This window comes from Odocoileus virginianus, unplaced genomic scaffold, assembly GCF_023699985.2.
Source record: "Odocoileus virginianus isolate 20LAN1187 ecotype Illinois unplaced genomic scaffold, Ovbor_1.2 Unplaced_Scaffold_1, whole genome shotgun sequence".
In the NCBI taxonomy this organism is placed as follows: Eukaryota; Metazoa; Chordata; class Mammalia; order Artiodactyla; family Cervidae; genus Odocoileus; species Odocoileus virginianus.
Window position 1 is genome coordinate 7,555,637 of NW_027224263.1, and position 21,020 is coordinate 7,576,656.

Here is a 21,020-nt window from a genome sequence, read left to right on the forward strand (position 1 = left end):
GAGCAGGGGCAAACCCAGTGCGGCTGAAACACTGCGAGCACTCCCCACACACACCAGTGATATTTGTTTGCAGTGTTCCTCCCTCCCCACAGCATGACTGAACAAGTGAGCCTAAAAAAGTGACCATCATCACTCCCCTTGTGTCAGCGGAGAAATCAAACACTGAAGAGACCAGCAAACAGAAGAAGCTAAAATAAAAAGAGGGAACCACTTTGGAACTGACAGGTGCAACAGATTAAAACCCTGTAGTTAGCACTGACTACACTGGAAGGGGCCTATAGATCTTGAGAAGTATAAGCTGGATCAAGGAACTATCTGAAACTGAACTGACCCCACACTGCCCACAACAGCTCCAGAGAAATTCCTAGATATATTTTTACTATTATCATTTTTTAAATTATTATTTTTTTATAGTTGGATGAAAGCTTTATTGCCAAGGTTTTGAAGAACAAATATATATAATCCTACCTGTAGTTGAAAAATTTTGTGTGTGTGTGTGTGTGTTTGATTTTATTTTATTTTTTTAATGTCTCTCTTTTTTTTTTTATAGGCTAATTACTTTACATCATTACAGTAGTTTTTGTCATACATTGAAATGAATCAGCCATGGATTTACATATATTCCCCATCCCAGTCCCCCCTCCCACCTCCCTCTCCACCCGATCCCTCTGGGTCTTCCCAGTGCACCAGGCCCGAGCACCTGTCTCATGCACCCAATCTGGGCTGGTGATCTGTTTCACCCTAGATAATATACATGTTTCAATGCTGTTCTCTTGAAACATCCCACCCTCGCCTTCTCCCAGAGTCCACAAGTCTGTTCTATACTAACACATATATATGGACTTTAGAAAGATGGTAACGATAACCCTATATGCAAAACAGAAAAAGAGACTCAGATGTATAAATTATTTTTTTAATTTTTAAGTCCTCTATTACTCCTTTAATTTTCATTTTTATAACCTACTATTACCTTGCAAAAAAAAAAGACCCTATTTTTAAAGCAAACTTCATATATATATTTTATAATTTTTGTGACTTTGTTTTGTTTTTTTTAATATTGTATTTTTGAGAGTCTAACCTCTACTCTAGATTTTTAATCTTTGCTTTTTGGTATTTGTTATCAATTTTGTACCTTTTAAGAACCCAATCTTCAGTACCCATTTTTACTTGGGAGTGTGATTACTGGCTTGATTGCTCTCTCCCCCTTTTGACTCTCTTTTTCCTCCACCGGGTCACCTCAATCTCCTCCCTCCCCCTTCTCTTCTCTACCGAACTCTGTGAATCTCTTTGTGTTTTCTGGCCTACAGAGAACACTTAGGGAACTGATTACTGGCTGGATCTGTCTCTCTCCTTTTGATTCCCCCCTTTCTCCTCCTGGTCACCTCTGTCTCCTTCCTCCCTCTTCTCTTCTCTGTGTAACTCTGTGAACATCTCTGAGGGTTCCAGACTGTGGAGAGCACATAGGGAATTGATTACTGGCTAGCTTGCTCTCGCCCCTTTTGATTGCCCCCCTTCTCTTCCTGGTCACCTCTATCTCCCTTCTCCCTCTTCTCTTCTGCATGTAGCTCTGTGAACCTCGCCGGGTGTCCCTCATTGTGGAGAAACTTTTCATCATTAACCTAGATGTTTTATCATTTGGTGCTGTATAGATGCAGAAGTCTTGAGGCTACTGTAAGAACAAGAGTGAAATCCAGAGGCAGGAGGCGTAAGACTTTAAAACAAAGGTTGTGAAAAGAGACAAAGAAGGTCACTACATAATGATCAAAGGATCAATCCAAGAAGAAGACAGAACAATTATAAATATATATGCACCCAACATAGGAGCACCACATTATGTAATGCAAATGCTAACAAGTAAGAAGGGGAAATTAACAACAACACAATAGTGGGAGACTTTAAAATCCCACTCACACCTATGGATAGATCAAATAAACAGAAAATTAACAAGGAAACACAAACTTTAAATGGTACAATAGACCAGTTAGACCTAATTGATATCTATAGGACATTTCACCCCTGAACAATATTTCACCTTTTCCTCAACTACACATGGAACCTTCTTCAGGATAGATCACATCCTGGGCCATAAATATAGCCTTGGTAAATTCAAAAAATTGAAATCATCCCAAGCATCATCTCTGACCATAGTGCAGTAAGATTAGATGTCAATTACAGGAGAGAAAACTATTAAAAATCCCAACATATGGAGGATGAACAACACGCTGTTGAATAACCAACAAATCACAGAAGAAATAAAAAAAATCAAAATATGCATAGAAAAGAATGAAAATGAAAACACAACAACCCAAAACCTATGGGACACTGTAAAAGCAGTGCTAAGGGGAAGGTTCATAGCATTACAGGCTTACCTCAAGAAACAAGAAAAAAAGTCAAATAAATAACCTAACTCTACACCTAAAGCAACTAGAAAAGGAAGAAATTAAGAACCCCAGGGTTAGCAGAAGGAAAGAAATCTTAAAAATTAGGGCAGAAATAAATGCAAAAGAAACAAAAGAGACCATAGCAAAAAATAACAGAGCCAAAAGCTGGTTCTTTGAGAAGATAAGCAAAATTGACAAACCATTAGCCAGACTCATCAAGAAAAAAGGGAGAGGAATCAAATCAACAAAATTAGATATGAAAATAGAGAAATCACACAAGACAACACAGAAATACAAAGGATCATAAGAGACTACTACCAGCAATATATGCAAAAAAAAATGGACAACTTGGAAGAAATGGACAAATTCTTAGAAAACTACAACTTTCCAAAATTGAACAAAGAAAAAGTAGAAAATCTTAACAGACACATCACAAGCACAGAAATTGAAACTGTAATCAGAAATCTTCCAGCAAACAAAAGCCCAGGGCCAGATGGCTTCACAGCTGAATTCTACCAAAAATTTAGAGAAGAGCTAACACCTATCCTACTCAAACTCTTCCAGAAAATTGCAGAGGAAAGTAAACTTCCAAACTCATTCTATGAGGCCACCATCACCCTAATACCAAAACCAGACAAAGATGCCACAAAAAAAGAAAACTACAGGCCAATATCCCTGATGAACATAGATGCAAAAATCCTTAACAAAATTCTAGCAAATAGAATCCAACAACATATTAAAAGATCATACATCATGAACAAGTGAGCTTTATCCCAAGGATGCAAGGATTCTTTAATATCCACAAATCAATCAACATAATACACCACATTAACAAATTGAAAGATAAAAATCGTATGATTATCTCAATAGATGCAGAAAAAGTCTTTGATAAAATCCAACAACATTTTTGGTAAAAACCCTCCAGAAAGCAGGAATAGAAGGAACACACCTAAACATAATAAAAGCTATATATGACAAACCCACAGCAAACGGTATCCTCAATGGAGAAAAGTTGAAAGCATTTCCCCTAAAGTCAGGAACAAGACAAGGGTGCCCACTCTCACCACTACTATTCAACATAGTTTTGGAAGTTTTGGCCACAGCAATCAGAGCAGAAAAAGAAATAAAAGGAATCCAGATTGGAAAAGAAGTAAAACTCTCACTGTTTGCAGATGACATGATCCTCTACATAGAAAACCCTAAAGACTCCACCAGAAAATTACTAGCACTAATCAATGAATATAGTAAATTTGCAGGATATAAAATCAACACACAGAAATCCCATACATTCCTATACACTAACAATGAGAAAACAGAAAGAGAAAGTAAGGAAACAATTCCATTCACCATAGCAATGAAAAGAATAAAATACTTAGGAATATATTTACCTAAAGAAACAAAGACCTATATATAGAAAACTATAAAACACTGATGAAAGAAATCAAAGAGGACACAAATAGATGGAGAAATATACCATGCTCATGGATTGGAAGAATCAATATAGTGAAAATGAGTATACTACCCAAAGCAATCTATAGATTCAATGCAATCCCTATCAAGTTACCAATGGTATTTTTCACAAAACTAGAACAAATAATTTCACAATTTGTATGGAAATACTAAAAACCTCGAATAGCCAAAGCAATCTTGAGAAAGAAGAATGGAACTGGAGGAATCAACCTGCCTGACTTCAGGCTCTACTACAAAGCTACAGTCATCAAGACAGTATGGTACTGGCACAAAGACAGAAATATAGATCAATGGAACAAAATAGAAAGCCCAGAGATAAATCCACATACCTATGGACACCTTATCTTTGACAAAGGAGGCAAGAATATACAGTGGAAAAAAGACAACCTCTTTAACAAGTGGTGCTGGGAAAACTGGTCAACCACTTGTAAAAGAATGAAACTAGAACACTTTCTAACACCATACACAAAAATAAACTCAAAATGGATTAAAGATCTAAATGTAAGACCAGAAACTATAAAACTCCTAGAGGAAAACATAGGCAAAACACTCTCTGACATAAATCACAGCAGGATCCTCTATGACCCACCTCTCAGAGTAATGGAAATAAAAGCAAAAATAAGCAAATGGAACCTAATTAAACTTAAAAGCTTTTGCACAATGAAGGAAACTATAAGCAAGGTGAAAAGACAGCCTTCAGAATGGGAGAAAATAATAGCAAATGAAGCAACTGACAAAGAATTAATCTCAAAAATATACAAGCAGCTCCTGCAGCTCAATTCCAGAAAAATAAACGACCCAATCAAAAAGTGGGCCAAAGAACTAAACAAACATTTCTCCAAAGAAGACATACAGATGGCTAAGAAACACATGAAATGATGCTCAACATCACTCATTGTAGAGAATTGCAAATCAAAACCACAATGAGGTACCATTTCACTCCATTCAGAATGGCTGCTATCCAAAAGTCTACAAACAATAAATGATGGGCAAGGTGTGGAGAAAAGGAAACCCTCTTACATTGTTGGTGGGAATGCAAACTGGTATAGCCACTATGGAGAACAGTATGAAGATTCCTTAAAAAACTCGAAATAGAAATGCCATACGATTCAGCAATCCCACTGCTGGGCATACACTCCAAGGAAGCCAGAATATAAAGAGACACATGTACCCCAATGTTCATTGCAGCACTGTTTACAATAGCCAGGACATAGAAGCAACCTAAATGCCCATCAGCAGATGAATGGATAAGAAAGCTGTGGTACATATACACAATGGAATATTACTCAGCCATTAAAAAGAATACATTTGAATCAGTTCTAATGAGGTGGATGAAACTGGAGCCTATTATACAGAGTGAAGTAAGCCAGAAAGAAAAACATCAATACAGTATACTAACGCATATATATGGAATTTAGAAAGATAGTAATAACCCTATATGCGAGACAGCAAGAGACACAGATGTATAGAACAGTCTTTTGGACTCTGTGAGAGGGGGCGAGGGTGGGATGATTTGGGAGAATGGCACTGAAACCTGTATATTATATGTGAAAGGGATCACCAGTCCTGGTCGATGCATGGGACAGGGTGCTTGGGGCTGGTGCACTGGGATGTCCCAGAGGGATGGGAAGGGGATGAGGGTTCAGGATGGGGCACACATGTACACCAGTGGCTGATTCATGGCAATGTGTGGAAAACCACTAAATATTGTAAAGTAATTAGCCTCCAATTAAAATGAATACATTTATTTAAAAAATATATAAGAAAAGAATTCAGAATAATGATAGTAAAGATGATCAAAAACCTTGAAAACAAATGGAGAAAATGCAAGAATCAATTAACAAAGACCTAGAAGAATTAAAGAATAAACATACAGAGACAAACAATACAATTACTGAAATTAAAAATACTCTAGAAGGAATCAATAGCAGAATATCTGAAGCAGAAGAACAAATCAGTGAGCTGGAAGATAAAATGGTGGAAATAACTTCTGAAGAGCAGAATAAAGTAAAAAGAATGAAAAGAACTGAGGATAGTCTCAGAGACCTCTGGGACAATATCAAATGCACCAACATTTGAATTATAGGGGTCCCAGAAGAAGAAGAGAAAAAGAAAGGGTATGAGAAAATTTTTGAAGAGATTATAGTTGAAAATTTCCCCAACATGGAAAAGAAAATAGTCAATCAAGTCCAAGAGGCACAAAGAGTCCCATACAGTGAAAATACCACAACTCAAAATCTATGGGATGCAGCAAAAGCAGTTCTAAGAGGGAAGTTTATAGCAATGCAATCCTACCTCAAGAAACAAGAAAAACATTGAATAGACAACCTAACTTTACACCTAAAACAACTGGAAAAAAAGAAAAAAAAAAAAAAAATTAGTAGAAGGAAAGAAATCATAAAGATCCAAGCAGAAATAAATGAAAAAGAAATGAAAGAAACAATAGTAAAGATTAATAAAACTAAAAGCTGGTTCTTTGAGAAGATAAACAAAATTGACAAACCTTTAGCCAGACTCATCAAGGAAAAAAAGAAGAATCAAATCAACCAAATTAGAAATGAAAGAGGAGAGGTTAGAACAGACAGTGCAGAAATAAAAAGAATTATAAGAAACTATTATGAACAACTATATGGCAATAAAATAGATAACCTGGAAGAAATTGACAGATTCTTAGAAAAGTTCAATCTTCCAGACTGAATCGGGAAGAAATAGAAATTATGAATAGTTACAAGCACTGAAATTGAAACTGTGATAAAAAATCTCCCCCAAAACAAAAGCCCAGGACCAGATGGCTTTGCACAGGAGAATTCTATCAAACATTTAGAGAAGAGCTAATGCCTATCCTTCTAAAACTCTTTCAAAAAATTCAGAGGAAGGAACACTTCCAAACTCATTCTATGAGGCCACCATCACCCTGATACCAAAGCCAGACAAAGACACAAAAAAAGAAAACTACAGGCCAATATCACTGATGAACATAGATGCAAAAATCCTCAACAAAATTTTAGCAAACAGAATTCAACAACACATCAAAAAGCTCATACACCATGATCAAGTTGGGTTTATTCCAGGGATGCAAGGATTCTTCAATATACACAAATCAATCAATGTGATACACCATATTAACAAATTGAAAGATAAAAAACATATGATCATCTCAATAGATGCAGAAAAAGCCTTTGACAAAATTCAGCACCCATTTATGATTAAAACTCTTCAAAAAATGGGCATAGAAGGAACCTACCTCAACATAATAAAAGCCATATATGATAAGCCTACAGCAAACATTATTCTCAATGGTGAAAAACTGAAAGCATTCCCCCTAAGATCAGGAACAAGACAAGGGTGTCCACTATTCAACATAGTTCTGGAAGTCCTAGCTACAGCAATCAGAAAAGAAAAAGAGAAGGAATCCAGGTTAGAAAAAAAGAAGTAAAGCTCTCACTGTTTGCAGATAACATGATACTGTACATAGCAAACCCTATAAACTGTACCAGAAAATTACTAAAGCTAATCAATAAATTTAGCAAAGTCACAGAATACAAAATCAATACACAGAAATCACGTGCATTTCTATATACTAACAATGAAAAATTATAGAAATTAAAGAATCAATCCTATTCACCATTGCAATGAAAATAATTAAATATCTAGGAATAAACTTACCTAAGGAGACAAAAGAACTGTACACAGAAAATTATAAGACACTGATGAAAGAAATCAAAGATGACATAAACAGATGGAGAGATATTCCATGTTCCTGGGTAGGAAGAATCAATATTGTGAAAATGACTATACTACCAAATGCAATCTACAGATTCAATGTGATCCCTATCAAATTACTGATGGCATTTTTCACAGAACTAGAACAAAAATTTTCAAAATTCGTATGGAAACATAAAAGACCCAAAAGAGCCAAAGTAGTCTTGAGAAAGAAGAGTGGAGCTGGAGGAATCAACCTTCCTGACTTCAGATTATACTATAAAGCTACAGTCATAAAGACAGTATGGTACTGGCAGAAAAATAGAAACATAGACATATGGAACAAGATAGAAAGCCCAGAAATAAACCCATGCATCTATGGGTACCTTATTTTTGACAAAGGAAGTCATAATATGCCATGGGGCAAAGACAGCCTCTTCAATACATGGTTCTGGGAAAACTGGACAGCTACTTGTAAAAGAATGAAATTAGGACACTTCCTAACACCATACACAAAGATCAACTCAAAATGGATTAAAGACCTAAATGTAAGACCAGAAACTATAAAATTCTTAGAGGAAAACATAGGCAGAACACTCGATGACATAAATCAAAGTAAGATCCTCTATGATTCACCTCCTAGAGTAATGGAAATAAAGACAAAAGTAAACAAGTGAGAAGATTAAACTTAAAAGCTTTTGCACAGCAAAGGAAACTATAAGCAAGGTGAAAAAACAACTCTCAGAATGGGAGAAAATAATAGCAAATAAAACAACTGACAAAGGATTAATTTCCAAAATATACAAGCATCTCATACAACTCAATACCAGAAAAAAAAAATCAAAACTTGGGGAAAAAACCTAAACAGACATTTCTCCAAAGAAAACATACAAATGGCTAACAAATGCATGAAAAGATGTTCAACATTGCTCATTATTAGAGAAATGCAAATGAGATATCACCTCACACCAGTCAGAATGGCCATCATCAAAAAGTCTACAAACAATAAATGCTGGAGAGGGTGTGGAGAAAAGGGAATGCTCTTGCACTGTTGGTGGGAATGTAAATTGATACAGCCACTATGGAAGATGGTATGGAGATTCCTTAAAAAACTAGGAATAAAACCACCATATGACCCAGCAATCCCACTCCTAGGCATATACCCTGAGGAAACCAAAACTGAAAAAGACACATGTATCCCATTGTTCATTGCAGCACTATTTACAATAGCTAGAACATGGAAGCAACCTAGATGTCCATTGACAGATGAATGGATAAAGAAGTTGTGGTACATATACACAATGGAATATTCAGTTCAGTTCAGTTCAGTTCAATCGCTCAGTCGTGTCCGACTCTTTGTGACCCCATGAATCGCAGCACACCAGGCCTCCCTGTCCATCACAAACTCCTGGAGTTTACTCAAACTCATGCCCATCGAGTCGGTGATGCCATCCAGCCATCTCACCTTCTGTTGTCCCCTTCTCCTCCTATCCCCAATCCCTCCCAGCATCAGGGTCTTTTCCAGTGAGTCAACTCTTCACATGAGGTGGCCAAAGTATTGGAGTTTCAGCTTCAGCATCAGTCCTTCCAATGAAACACCCAGGACTTATCTCCTTCAGGATGGACTGGTTGGATCTCCTTGCAGTTCAAGGGACTCTCAAGAGTCTTCTCCAACACCACAGTTCAAAAGCATCAATTTTTCGGTGCTCAACTTTCTTCACAGTCCAACTCTCACATCCATACATGACCACTGAAAAAACCATAGCCTTGACCAGACAGAACTTTGTTGGCAAAGTAATGTCTCTGCTTTTTAATATGCTATCTAGGTTGGTCATAACTTTCCTTCCAAGGAGTAAGTGTCTTTTAATTTCATGGCTGCAATCACCATCTGCAGTGATTTTGGAGCCCAAGAAAATAAAGTCTGACACTGTTTCCACTGTCTCCCCATCTATTTCCCATGAGGTGATGGGACCAGATGCCATGATCTTAGTTTTCTGAATGTTGAGCTTTAAGCCAACTTTTTCACTCTCCTCTTTCACTTTCATCAAGAGGTTTTTTAGTTCCTCTTCACTTTCTGCCATAAGGGTGATGTCATCTGCATATCTGAGGTTATTGATATTTCTCCCAGAAATCTTGATTCCAGCTTGTGCTTCTTCTAGCCCAGCATTTCTCATGATGTACTCTGCATATAAGTTAAATAAGCAGGGTGACAATATACAGCCTTAGCATACTCCTTTTCCTATTTGGAAGCAGTTTGTTGTTCCATGTCCAGTTCTAACTGTTGCTTCCTGACCTGCATACAGGTTTCTCAAGAGGCAGGTCAGGTGGTCTGGTATTCCCATCTCCTTCAGAATTTTCCACAGTTTATTGTGATCCACACAGTCGAAGGCTTTGGTGTAGTCAATAAAGCAGAAATAGATGTTTTTCTGGAACTCTCTTGCTTTTTCGATGATCCAGTGGATATTGGCAATTTGATCTCTGGTTCCTCTGCCTTTTCTAAAACCAGCTTGAACATCTGGAAGTTTACTCAGACATAAATAAGAATGCATTTGAGTCAGTTCTGATGAGGTGGATGAACCTAGAACCTATTATACGGTGAGAGTGAAGTGAGTCAGAAAGAGAAAGATAAATATCATATTCTAACACATATATACGGAATCTAGAAGAATGGTACTGAAGAACTTATTTACAGGGCAGCAATGGAGAAACAGACATAGAGAATAGACTTATGGACATGGGGAGAGGGGAGGAGAGGGTGAGATGTATGGAAAGAGTAACATGGAAACTTACATTACCATATGTAAAATAGATAGCCAACAGGAATTTGCTGTATGGCTCAGGAAACTCAAACAGGGGCTCTGTATCAACCTAGAGGGGTGGGATGGGGAGGGAGATAGGAAAGAGTTTCAAAGGGAGGGGATATATGTATATCTATGGCTGATTCATGTTGAGGTTTGATAGAAAACAACAAAATTTTTTAAACCAATTATCATTCAATAAAAGAATAAACTAAAAAGAAAAATAAAAAAAGAATTATCTCAATTGAGTTCCAAAGAGGCAAGTTAAAATATAAAGAGATTACCCAAAGCAAGAGGACAAACAAGATTAGGTCACAAAGCAGTGCCATACCCAACTGATGGTGGTAATGCAAAGTGATCGTGCTTGACTTTCTTCATTTATATTTGTAAATATAATATAATATGCTATAATACAAATATATTGTAATGTAATATAATATAACACAGGTAGTCACCATAGAGAAAGCTGGAATCATAGTAATTCTGAAATGGTAGTCTATGATGTTTCCCTTTGTGTATCCTTGGTGAATTCTTTTTTAAAGTAAATATGTAAAATTTGTTAATGATCACTCTCTAAGTTAGACAATTGGGGAAACCAAAGTGTACTGATATCAATTTATATGTCAAAATCATGTGGCTGATGAGTTAGGCTTTCTAATTCCCAGTTTCCTACTTTTTCTGTTATTCTACATACAAATATTGTGTTCTTACATTGCTATAAAAGACTTTCAAATATAGCCTATTCACTTGAGCATTTGCTGTTAATGATAGCTGTATATTCCCTGGCAAAGGAAGAAAAATGAAAAATTATTTACCAGGAGTATAATTATTTCTTTCGAGAAGACTTATATATCATTCAATACGAAAGATTCAAGGCATATACATTGAATTGGATAAACTTGAATTACAACTAATCAGAAAGCATTAAAAAGTAACCCATAGAAATTAGTGGTGGGGCGTTTGTACTAATCTATTGAACTCTGAACCCCATTTTGTCTCTGTTTTGAATGTTTTTGGAGGTTGAGTTGTGAGTTTGTGTTGATTCATCAGCAGACCATAAATGCTTCCCTGGGAAAGTCTGTGTACCACTCATGCTGAGTTTTGAAATGTTAACAGGTCTGTTCTTCATTTCATTTTTGAGTCAACAGAAAGCTAAGAAAGTCAATTAAAATTACCATTCACAGGCAATGCAGGCAGCAAGGTTGATGAACTGTGAGAGAGCCAAAATTATTCAAATGGAATGTATTTAACAGGGTTGTTGGCTAAGAAAGCAAAGGATAATGCCAATTTTTAAAAAATAATTAAATGAATTGGCAGACAGCACTACCATGTAGCACTGGGCAAATAGTACAGAGAATTCAAAATTTCCCATGGTGTTCTCAATTGCAGCCTTTTAAATTTGGACCTTATTTTGCTTGGACTGATAATTGCAGGCTATGACTCGTAGTGAACACTTGAAATAGCTTTCTCCTGGACCTCTTTACTGAGGGCATATGTTCCCATAGTCACCAATGTTACGCATAGTGTTGATAATAACTGGGCAAGGAGAAAACCCTAACCAATATGTACATGGGATTGCTATATGGATCAGTAGTTCTCAGAAGATTCTTAGTGTAATTGAGTAGATGCAACCTTCCAATTGGAAATATCTGTTGGATAATGTGAAACTGTTCATTCATTCAAAGTAAACTACAATTTAATATCAAAGAGAGCTTTCCTGTATGATAGTGATTTGAAATCAGATTATTGATTTTAGGAAATTATTAGTAAGGTATTTAGTTAGTTTTTCCACTTAATAAGCTAAATAAAATAGCCCTTCACATGTAGTAGATCACATGGCTAGTCTGATTTTTACATAACTCTGTCTAAGATTGTGTAGTGGAACACAGATTCTGTCTCTATTTATTCCTAGCCTAGCACACAAAATGGAAACATGCTACAGGGAGAATTAATTGAAAGAAGAAAAAAAAAGTTGTCTATGTTGTATGGTCTAAAGTAAACTTTGTAGAATATGGAATCTGAGTTACACAAGACTTCATTTTGGAATATGCAATGGAAAGGTATGGATATTGACAAGATCATTTATTATTTTTAAATGATTACTTGCATCAAAAAATCCTACTTACTTAGGATTTTTAAAAATTGCAAAGCCTTACACCTCATTGTTGTTTCCAGTTTATAGATGGTTACCAATAGAATGGTTATTGTACATACAAAATGTCAGAAAGAAAAATCAAAGGTCTCAAGATCTGAATAGATGGTTTTCTTTTTTTCATATGTGTAGAAAAGTTGGTTACATGAAACAGCCAAAGTTTACAAACGTGCTGTTAAAGAATAGCACCAGTCTCTGTGCCTTTTTTCGCTATATATATATCTCTGTCTCTCTCAACCCTCACTCCCACACATGCACACAAACACACACACACACTCTTCACCATGATCACACTCATGTACCAATACTTTATAAGAACAAATTTTATGATTCCAGTATTTATCAGAGATTAATATGGTATTGTGCTGTTTTCTTTGGTACTGGAAAACTAAGCCTAAATTGTTATTTTTTTTTTATTAGTTGGAGGCTAATTACTTCACAATATTGTAGTGGTTTTTGTCATATATTGACATGAATCAGCCATGGATATACATGTATTCCCCATCCCGATCCCCCCTCCCACCTCCCTCTTCTGGGCATACACACCGAGGAAACCAGATCTGAAATTGTTGGTTTTTAAAAATCAGTTTAGAAAATTAGATAGTTCACATCACAGAGTAGATAGTGTTAAATCAACATCAATACACTAAAATAAAAAAATTAATCTTCATTTATTTTTATCACCAAGATAAATCTCATTCTACAAGGATTTTGGTATCATACATGTTGCACCTTTAAAGTATACTGTCCAAATGTCTTGGGATTTCTATGGGATTGCATACATTTGATGGCTCAGATAAATGAATGAATGAATACTTATGGTAGGTCACAGTCTCCACTCTAACATACAAGAATAACTATATGCTCCTAAATCTATTGCTTAATGTTGTACTTTATCTAAATGTAGTATATAAATTGTATGTGCTCTCTATACAAAGAAAAATCCAATTTTTTTTTCTGTTTTTAAATGGTCTGTCATAGTTATTTTATATGGTGTGCTATCTATAATTTCCAAATCATCAGTGTCACATGATGGCAAAGAAAGGTCTGAGGGAGCTATTAACAATTTTAAACAGATTTTGATAATCAAAATTCAAGTGTAGAAATTGTTTCACAACACTTATACCATATTAAGAGTATCGTCTCAAAAATTTTAACTGATATGATGTTAGTAGACAAAGTAATATTCAGATCCTGAACTATTTTTGTTTTAATACAGTCAAAGAAACAATAATGAAAAAAAAAGTTAGATTTGTAAGATAAAGCAATTTTGTTAGAATATGCTGATTTCCTGTAAAAAAAAGTAAATCCTTTAAATTCAGATCCCAGTACATAATCGTAGATTCTCTTGTTGTAAATATTATCAGTTGGACTCAGAAGATCTTGAATTTTTAAGTTCCTATTTGCCATTATTAAGCTAGATGGTAATTCAGGTGAAAGATATGTCTTGAGGAGAGTATCTCCTGAGGTAATTTTCTCTCTGAACTTATGATTAATTTTTTGAAATGCCTAGCTTGGTTCAGACAGAATAATGCTGGCTATGTGAGAAAAGGCCAAATGATCACCCTAAGAAGATGTCACAAGGACTCAAGCCAGAGCTATAGACAATGGGGAGGAATGGAAAACAGAAATAAAACACCAGGTTTTCCTGTTTGTCTCTAGCTATCTTATGAAAAATTAACATGGTCAGTGACAAAATCAATATGGATCTAGGAATTCCTCATGTTCTTATTAAAAATTAGCTAATAGAAGTGCAACATTTGATACATTAAAAAGAAAAACCTCTAGTTTTCTAACCAGAGATTCCATTTTCCCCAAGCATTATTTATACCTATTTAAGTCAATTTTGGACTAGTAAGGAAAACATGGTTGAAACTCTTTCAGATAAGATGCCGTCTATGATCTATTTGTGTGTATAAGTGTGTGTGTTTTGTTTTGTCTCCATAATCACTCAGTATGAGTTGGCAGTTACAATGAAATGCTGCCAACCAATTTGTTTTCAGTCAGCCTTAACTTATGTTCTAGCTTACCAACACATTTGAAAACCTTCACATAATTCTCAAACTCATCAATCTGCAATTACCTCATGTTATTCATTAATATAAAAGTTCAAAAGAAGGTCAATATGTTTTAAAATTAAAATTACCAGAATTCATTTGTATGTGATACTAATACTGGGAGTAACTTGCAGTGTTTCCTAGTGTATGTTTAGAAGTTGATAATGTGACTCACAACAGGAAGAATTCAAATACTGAGCTAGGTGTTGATGCCAACTGTAGTGGGGGCTTAATATTTATGAAAGGAGTTTCATTTGTACTTCTCAACAATTTAGGAGGGGATAGACCTTAACAAGGTAAGAGAATCAGAGGGCAGACAGACTGAAACCACAACCACAGAAAACTAGCCAATCTAATCACATGGACCACAGCCTTGTCTAACTCAATGAAACTAAGTCATGCCATGTAGGGCCACCCAAGATGGATGGGTCATGGTGGAGAGTTCTGACAAAATGTGGTCCACTGGAGAAGGGAATGGCAAACCACTTCAGTATTCTTGCCTTGAGAACACCATGAACAGTATGAAAAGACAAAAAGATAGGACACTGAAAGATGAACTCCCAATATGCTACTGGAGATCAGTGGAGAAATAACTCCAGAAAGAATGAAGAGATGGAGCCAAAGCAAAAAAAAAAAACACTCAGCTGTGGATGTGACTGGTGATAGAATAAAGGTCTGATGCTGTATAGAGCAATATTGCATAGGAACCTGGAATGTTAGCTCCATGAATCAAGGCAATTGGAAGTGGTCAGGCAGGAGATGACAAGAGTCAATATCGACATTTTAGGAATCAGCAAACTAAAGTGGACTGGAATGGGTGAATTTAACTCAGATGACCATCATATATACTACTGTGGGCAAGAATCCCTTAGAAGAAATGGAGTAGCCATCATAGTCAACAAAAGAGTCCAAAATGCAGTACTTGGATGCAATCTCAGAAATGACAGAATGATCTCTGTTCTTTTTCAAGGCAAATCATTAAGTATCATAGTAATTCAAGCCTATGCCCCGACAAGTAATGCTGAAGAAGCTGAAGTTGAATGGTTCTATGAAGACCTATAAGACCTTCTAGAACTAACACCCAAAAAATATGTCCTTTTTCCTTACAGGGGACAGGAGTGCAAAAGTAGGAAGTCAAGAAATATTTGGAGTAACAGGCAAATTTGGCCTTGGAGTACAGAATGAAGCAGGGCAAAGGCTAATAGAGTTTTGCCAAGAGAACGCACTGGTCATAGCAAACACCCTCACCAACAACCCAAAAGAAGACTCTACACATGGACATTACAAGATGGGCAACACTGAAATCAGACTGATTATATTCTTTGCAGCCAAAGATGGAGAAGCTCTATACACTCAGCAAAAACAAGACTGAGAGCTGACTGTGGCTCAGATCATGAACACTTATGCCAAATTCAGACTTAAATTGAAGAAAGTAGGGAAAACCACTAGACCATTAAGGTATGACCTAAATCAAATCCCTTATGACTATACAGTGGAAGTGAGAAATAGATTTAAAGGACTAATCTGATAGAGTGCCTGATGAACTATGGCCGGAGATTTTATGACATTGTACAGGAGACAGGGATCACAACCATCCCCAAGAAAAAGAAATGCAAAAAAAGCAAAATGGCTGTCTGAGGAGGACTTACAAATAGCTGTGAAAAGAAGAGAAGCAAAAAGCAAAGGAGAAAAGGAAAGATATACCCATTTGAATGCAGAGTTCCAAAGAATAGCAAGGAGAGATAAGAAAGCCTTCCTCAGTGATCAATGCAAAGAAATAGAAGAAAACAATAGAATGGGAAAAACTAGAGATCTCTTCAAGAAAATTAGAGATACCAAGGGAACATTTCATGCAAAGATGGGCTCAATAAAGGACAGAAATGGTATGGACCTAACAGAAGCAGAAGATATTAAGTGGTGGCAACAATACACAGAAGAACTATACAAAAAAGGCCTTCTCAATCCAGATAACCATGATGCTGTGATCACTCACCTAGAGCCAGATTTCCTTGAATGTGAAGTCAAGTGAGCCTTAGGGAGTATAACTACAAACAACGCTAGTGGAGGTGATGGAATTCTAGTTGAGCTATTTCAATTCCTAAAAGATGATGCTGTGAAAGTGCTGCACTCAATATGCCAGCAAATTTGGAAAACTCAGTAGTGGCCACAGGACTGGAAAAGGTCAGTTTTCATTCCAATCCCAAAGAAAGGCAATGCCAAGAATGTTCAAACTATCACACAACTGCACTCATCTCACACACTAGTAAAGTAATGCTCAAAATTCTCCAAGCTAAGCTTCAGCAATACATGAACCATGAACTTCCAGATGTTAAAGCTGGTTTTAGAAAAGGCAGAGGAACCAGAAATGATACTACCATCTGCTGGATCATCGATGAAGTAAGGGAGTTCCAGAAAAACATCTATTTCTGCTTAATTGACTATGCAAAGCCTTCGACTGTGTGGATCACAATAAACAGTGGAAAATTCTGAAAGAGATGGGAATACCAGACCACCTGACCTGTCTCTTGAGAAACCTGTATGCAGGTCAAGAAGCAACAGTTAGAACAGGACATGGAACAACACACTGGTTCCAAATAGGAAAAGGAGTATGTCAAGGCTGTATATTGTCACCATGCTTATTTAATTTATATGCAGAGTACATCATGAGAAATGCTGGGCTGGATGAAGTACAAGCTGGAATCAAGATTGCTGGGAGAAATATCAATAACCTCATATGCAGATGACACCGCCCTTACGGAAGAAAGGGAAGAAGAATTAAAGAGCCTCTTGATGAAAGTGAAAGAGTGAAAAAGCTGGCTTAAAGCTCAACATTCAGAAAGCTAAGATCATGGCCTCCGATCCCATCACTTCATGGCAAATAGCTGGGGAAACAGTGGAAACTGACTGACTTTATTTTTTTGGACTCCAAAATCACTGCAGATAGTGACTTCAGCCATGAAATTAAAAGACACTCACTCCTTGGAAGGAAAGTTATGACCAACCTAGACAGCATATTAAAAAAAGCAGAGACATTGTTTTGCCAAAAAAGGGCTGTCTAATCAAGGCAATAACCTCAGATATGCAGATGACATCACCCTTATGGCAGAAAGTGAAGAGAAACTAAAAAACCTCTTGATGAAAGTGAAAGAGAAAAGTGAAAAAGTTGGCTTAAAGCTCAACATTCAGAAAACTAAGATCATGGCATCTGGTCCCATCACCTCATGGGAAATAGATGGGGAGACAGTGGAAACAGTGTCAGACTTTATTTTCTTGGGCTCCAAAATCACTGCAGATGGTGATTGCAGCCATGAAATTAAAACACACCTACTTCTTGGAAGTAAGGTTATGACCAATCTAGATAACATATTAAAAAGCAGAGACATTACTTTGCCAACAAAGGTCTGTCTGGTCAAAGCTATGGTTTTTCCAGTGGTCATGTATGGATGTGAGAGTTGGACTGTGAAGAAAGCTGAGTGCCGAAAAATTGATGCTTTTGAACTGTGGTGTTGGAGAAGACACTTGAGAGTCCCTTGGATTGCAAGGAGATACAACCAGTCTATCCTGAAGGAGAGAAGTCCTGGGTGTTCATTGGAAGGACTGAAGCTGAAACTCTAATACTTTGGCCACCTCACGCGAAGAGTTGACTCATTGGAAAAGACCCTGATGCTGGGAGGGATTGCGGGTAGGAGGAGAAGGGGATGACAGAGGATGAGATGACTGGATGCCATCACCGACTCGATGGGCATGAGTTTGAGTAGGCTCCGGGAGTTGGTGATGGACAGGAAGCCTGGCCTGCTGCAGTCCATGGGGTCGCAAAGAGTCAGACACGACTGAGCAACTGAACTGAACTGAACGTGTAGCCAAGGAAAAGTGATGAATCCCTTGTAAAACCTCGTTGACATCCACAGCTCATCTGAAACACTACCTGTGTCTTGTCTGCATATTACCTGCATATTCAGGCTATCTTATTTTATATAACATGCATTACTGGTTAGTCTTCAATTTTGATGTGTCATAGTCAGCAAGTGCAGAATAGACACATCAGTATCTGGGCTTCCCAGGTAGCACAGTGGTAAAGAATTTGCCTGCAATGCAGGAGACCCAACAGACGCGGTTTCAGTCTGTCAGGAAGATCCCCTGGAAGAGGAAATGGTAACCCACTCCAGTATTCTTGCCTGGAGAATCCCATGGACAGAGGAGCCTGGCGGGCTACAGTCCAGGAGGTCACGAAAGAGACAGGACTTAGCGACTAAACAACTAGAATACCAAGTCTAAACAGCAAGTACAGAATAGACATATCAGTATCTTTAGGACTTTACTTCAATATGTATTGTCTTAGAATATTTCACCCCCTTCATGGATCACAGCTTTGTCATGGCAAAGAGTTTGCATAACTCAATGAAGCTATGAGCCATGCTGTGCAGAGCCACCCAAGATGGACAGGTCATAGTGAAGAGTTCTGCCAAAACATGGTCCACTGGAGGAGGGAAAAGCAAACCACTCCAGTATATGCTTGCCTTGAGAACTTCATGAACAGTATGAAAGGGCAAAATGATATGACACCAGTTGGTGACTACAGCCATAAAATTAAAAATGCTCACTCCTTGGAAGGAAAGCTATGACAAACCTAGACAGTGTATTGAAAAGCAAAGACATCACTTTGCTGACAAAGGTCCATATAGTCAAAGTTATGGCTTTTCCAGTAGTCATGTACGGATGTGAGAGTTGGATGGTCCAACTTCCTTCCTTATGGAAGGCTGAGTGCTGAAGAATTGATGCTTTCAAACTGTGGTGCTGGAGAAGACTCTTGAGAGTCTGTTGAACTGCAAGGAGATCAAACTAGTCAATCCTAAAGGAAATCAGCACTGAATATTCATTGGAAGGACTGATGCTGAAGCTGAAGCTCCAGGAATTTGGCCACCTGATGCAAAGGGCCAACTCACTGGAAAAGACCCTGATACTGGGAAAGATTGAGGGCAGGAAGAGAAGTGGGCAGCAGAGGATGAGATGGTTAGATGGCATCACCAACTCAATGAACATGAGTTGAGCAAACTCCAGGAGATGGTGAAGGACAGGGATGTCTGGAGTGCTGCAGTCTCTGGAGTCACAAAGAGGTACATAACTTAGCAACTGAATAACAAAAACAACAACAGAATATTTCACAAAGTGTTGTCATTGTTGTAATCTACCCATTATTTCATTAGTAATTACACAAGATAAAATTTGAATAGAATCCTGAAGTTTACAAAACAATTTGATTATCTCAGATTCCTCTCAGACTCTGATATACATATCAGAGGAGTTAAATATTTTGCATAAAGCCACATTCTTAGTAATTTTTGAAAGATAAATTCAAGCTTAAGTTTATCTCTTTTTACTCTTAATATGAGAGCTTCACTTTTAGCTCAGTTGGTAAAGAATCTGCCTGCAATGCAGGAGACCTGAGTTCAATTCCTGGGTCAGGAAGATCCCCTGGAGAAGGAAATGGCAACCCACTCCAGCATTCTTGCCTGGAGAATCCCATGGACAGAGGAGCTTGGCAGGACTCTTGCCAGGGTTTCGCAAGAGTTGAACATGACTTAGTGGCTAAACCACCACCACTCTTAATATGAGCTCTTTCAAGAAAATATCAAATATCTCAAATGTTGCAAGATATTCTAGTCATGTATGACTTACCTTTAAGCTAAATGTAGGTAGGCATATCTTTATGTCCTCAAACCAACAAACTTTAAAAAAATATCTTTGTTTGATTTACCTTCATTCATCTGAGAATCCAGTTCAGTAGTTTTTACTGTATAAAGGATTTCTGCCTTTGCTATTGGTTTCTCCTCTCAGCAAATGATTATAGTCACCATTATAAGTTTCTTGCTGAAAACTTTGATGGGACAACAGTTTCCCACCCTATCAAATGCCATCAAGCATACATAAAACACAGTTTTATTTGCAGATACAAACATACTTCAGGCAAGGAGTTCATTATGTCATCTTCAAGGTGAGAAATCAGGTGAGATGGAGAATGTGGTATTAAACATCACCACCAAACACCACTGTAACAAAAACTATAGATATGTGCATACAAGTTTTTGCATGTACATGTGTATGTGTGTGTATTTATACGTATCATAATCTCCTGGCAAGTCTCTAGGCTTATAACAAATAATAATTTGTCTACATAATAATCTGTGGTTCAAGTTAGTTTATAGAAGAAAATAATGATGGGAAACAGAGGCATTAAAGCTTATCAGTAAAATAAGGTGGTTCTGGATTATACTTTTTACATTGCTCTTAATGTGTTAATAAAATCCTGTAAACATTGGTTTCATGCTGAATTTCAAGTTCAGGACACTTAATTATAATCCTAGAATAAACATCAATTTAACTTCATATGAATAAAGATGAATTTAATTTATATTTTAGATATTAATTATACTTTGGTGTATTCTAATTTATGTATATTTTC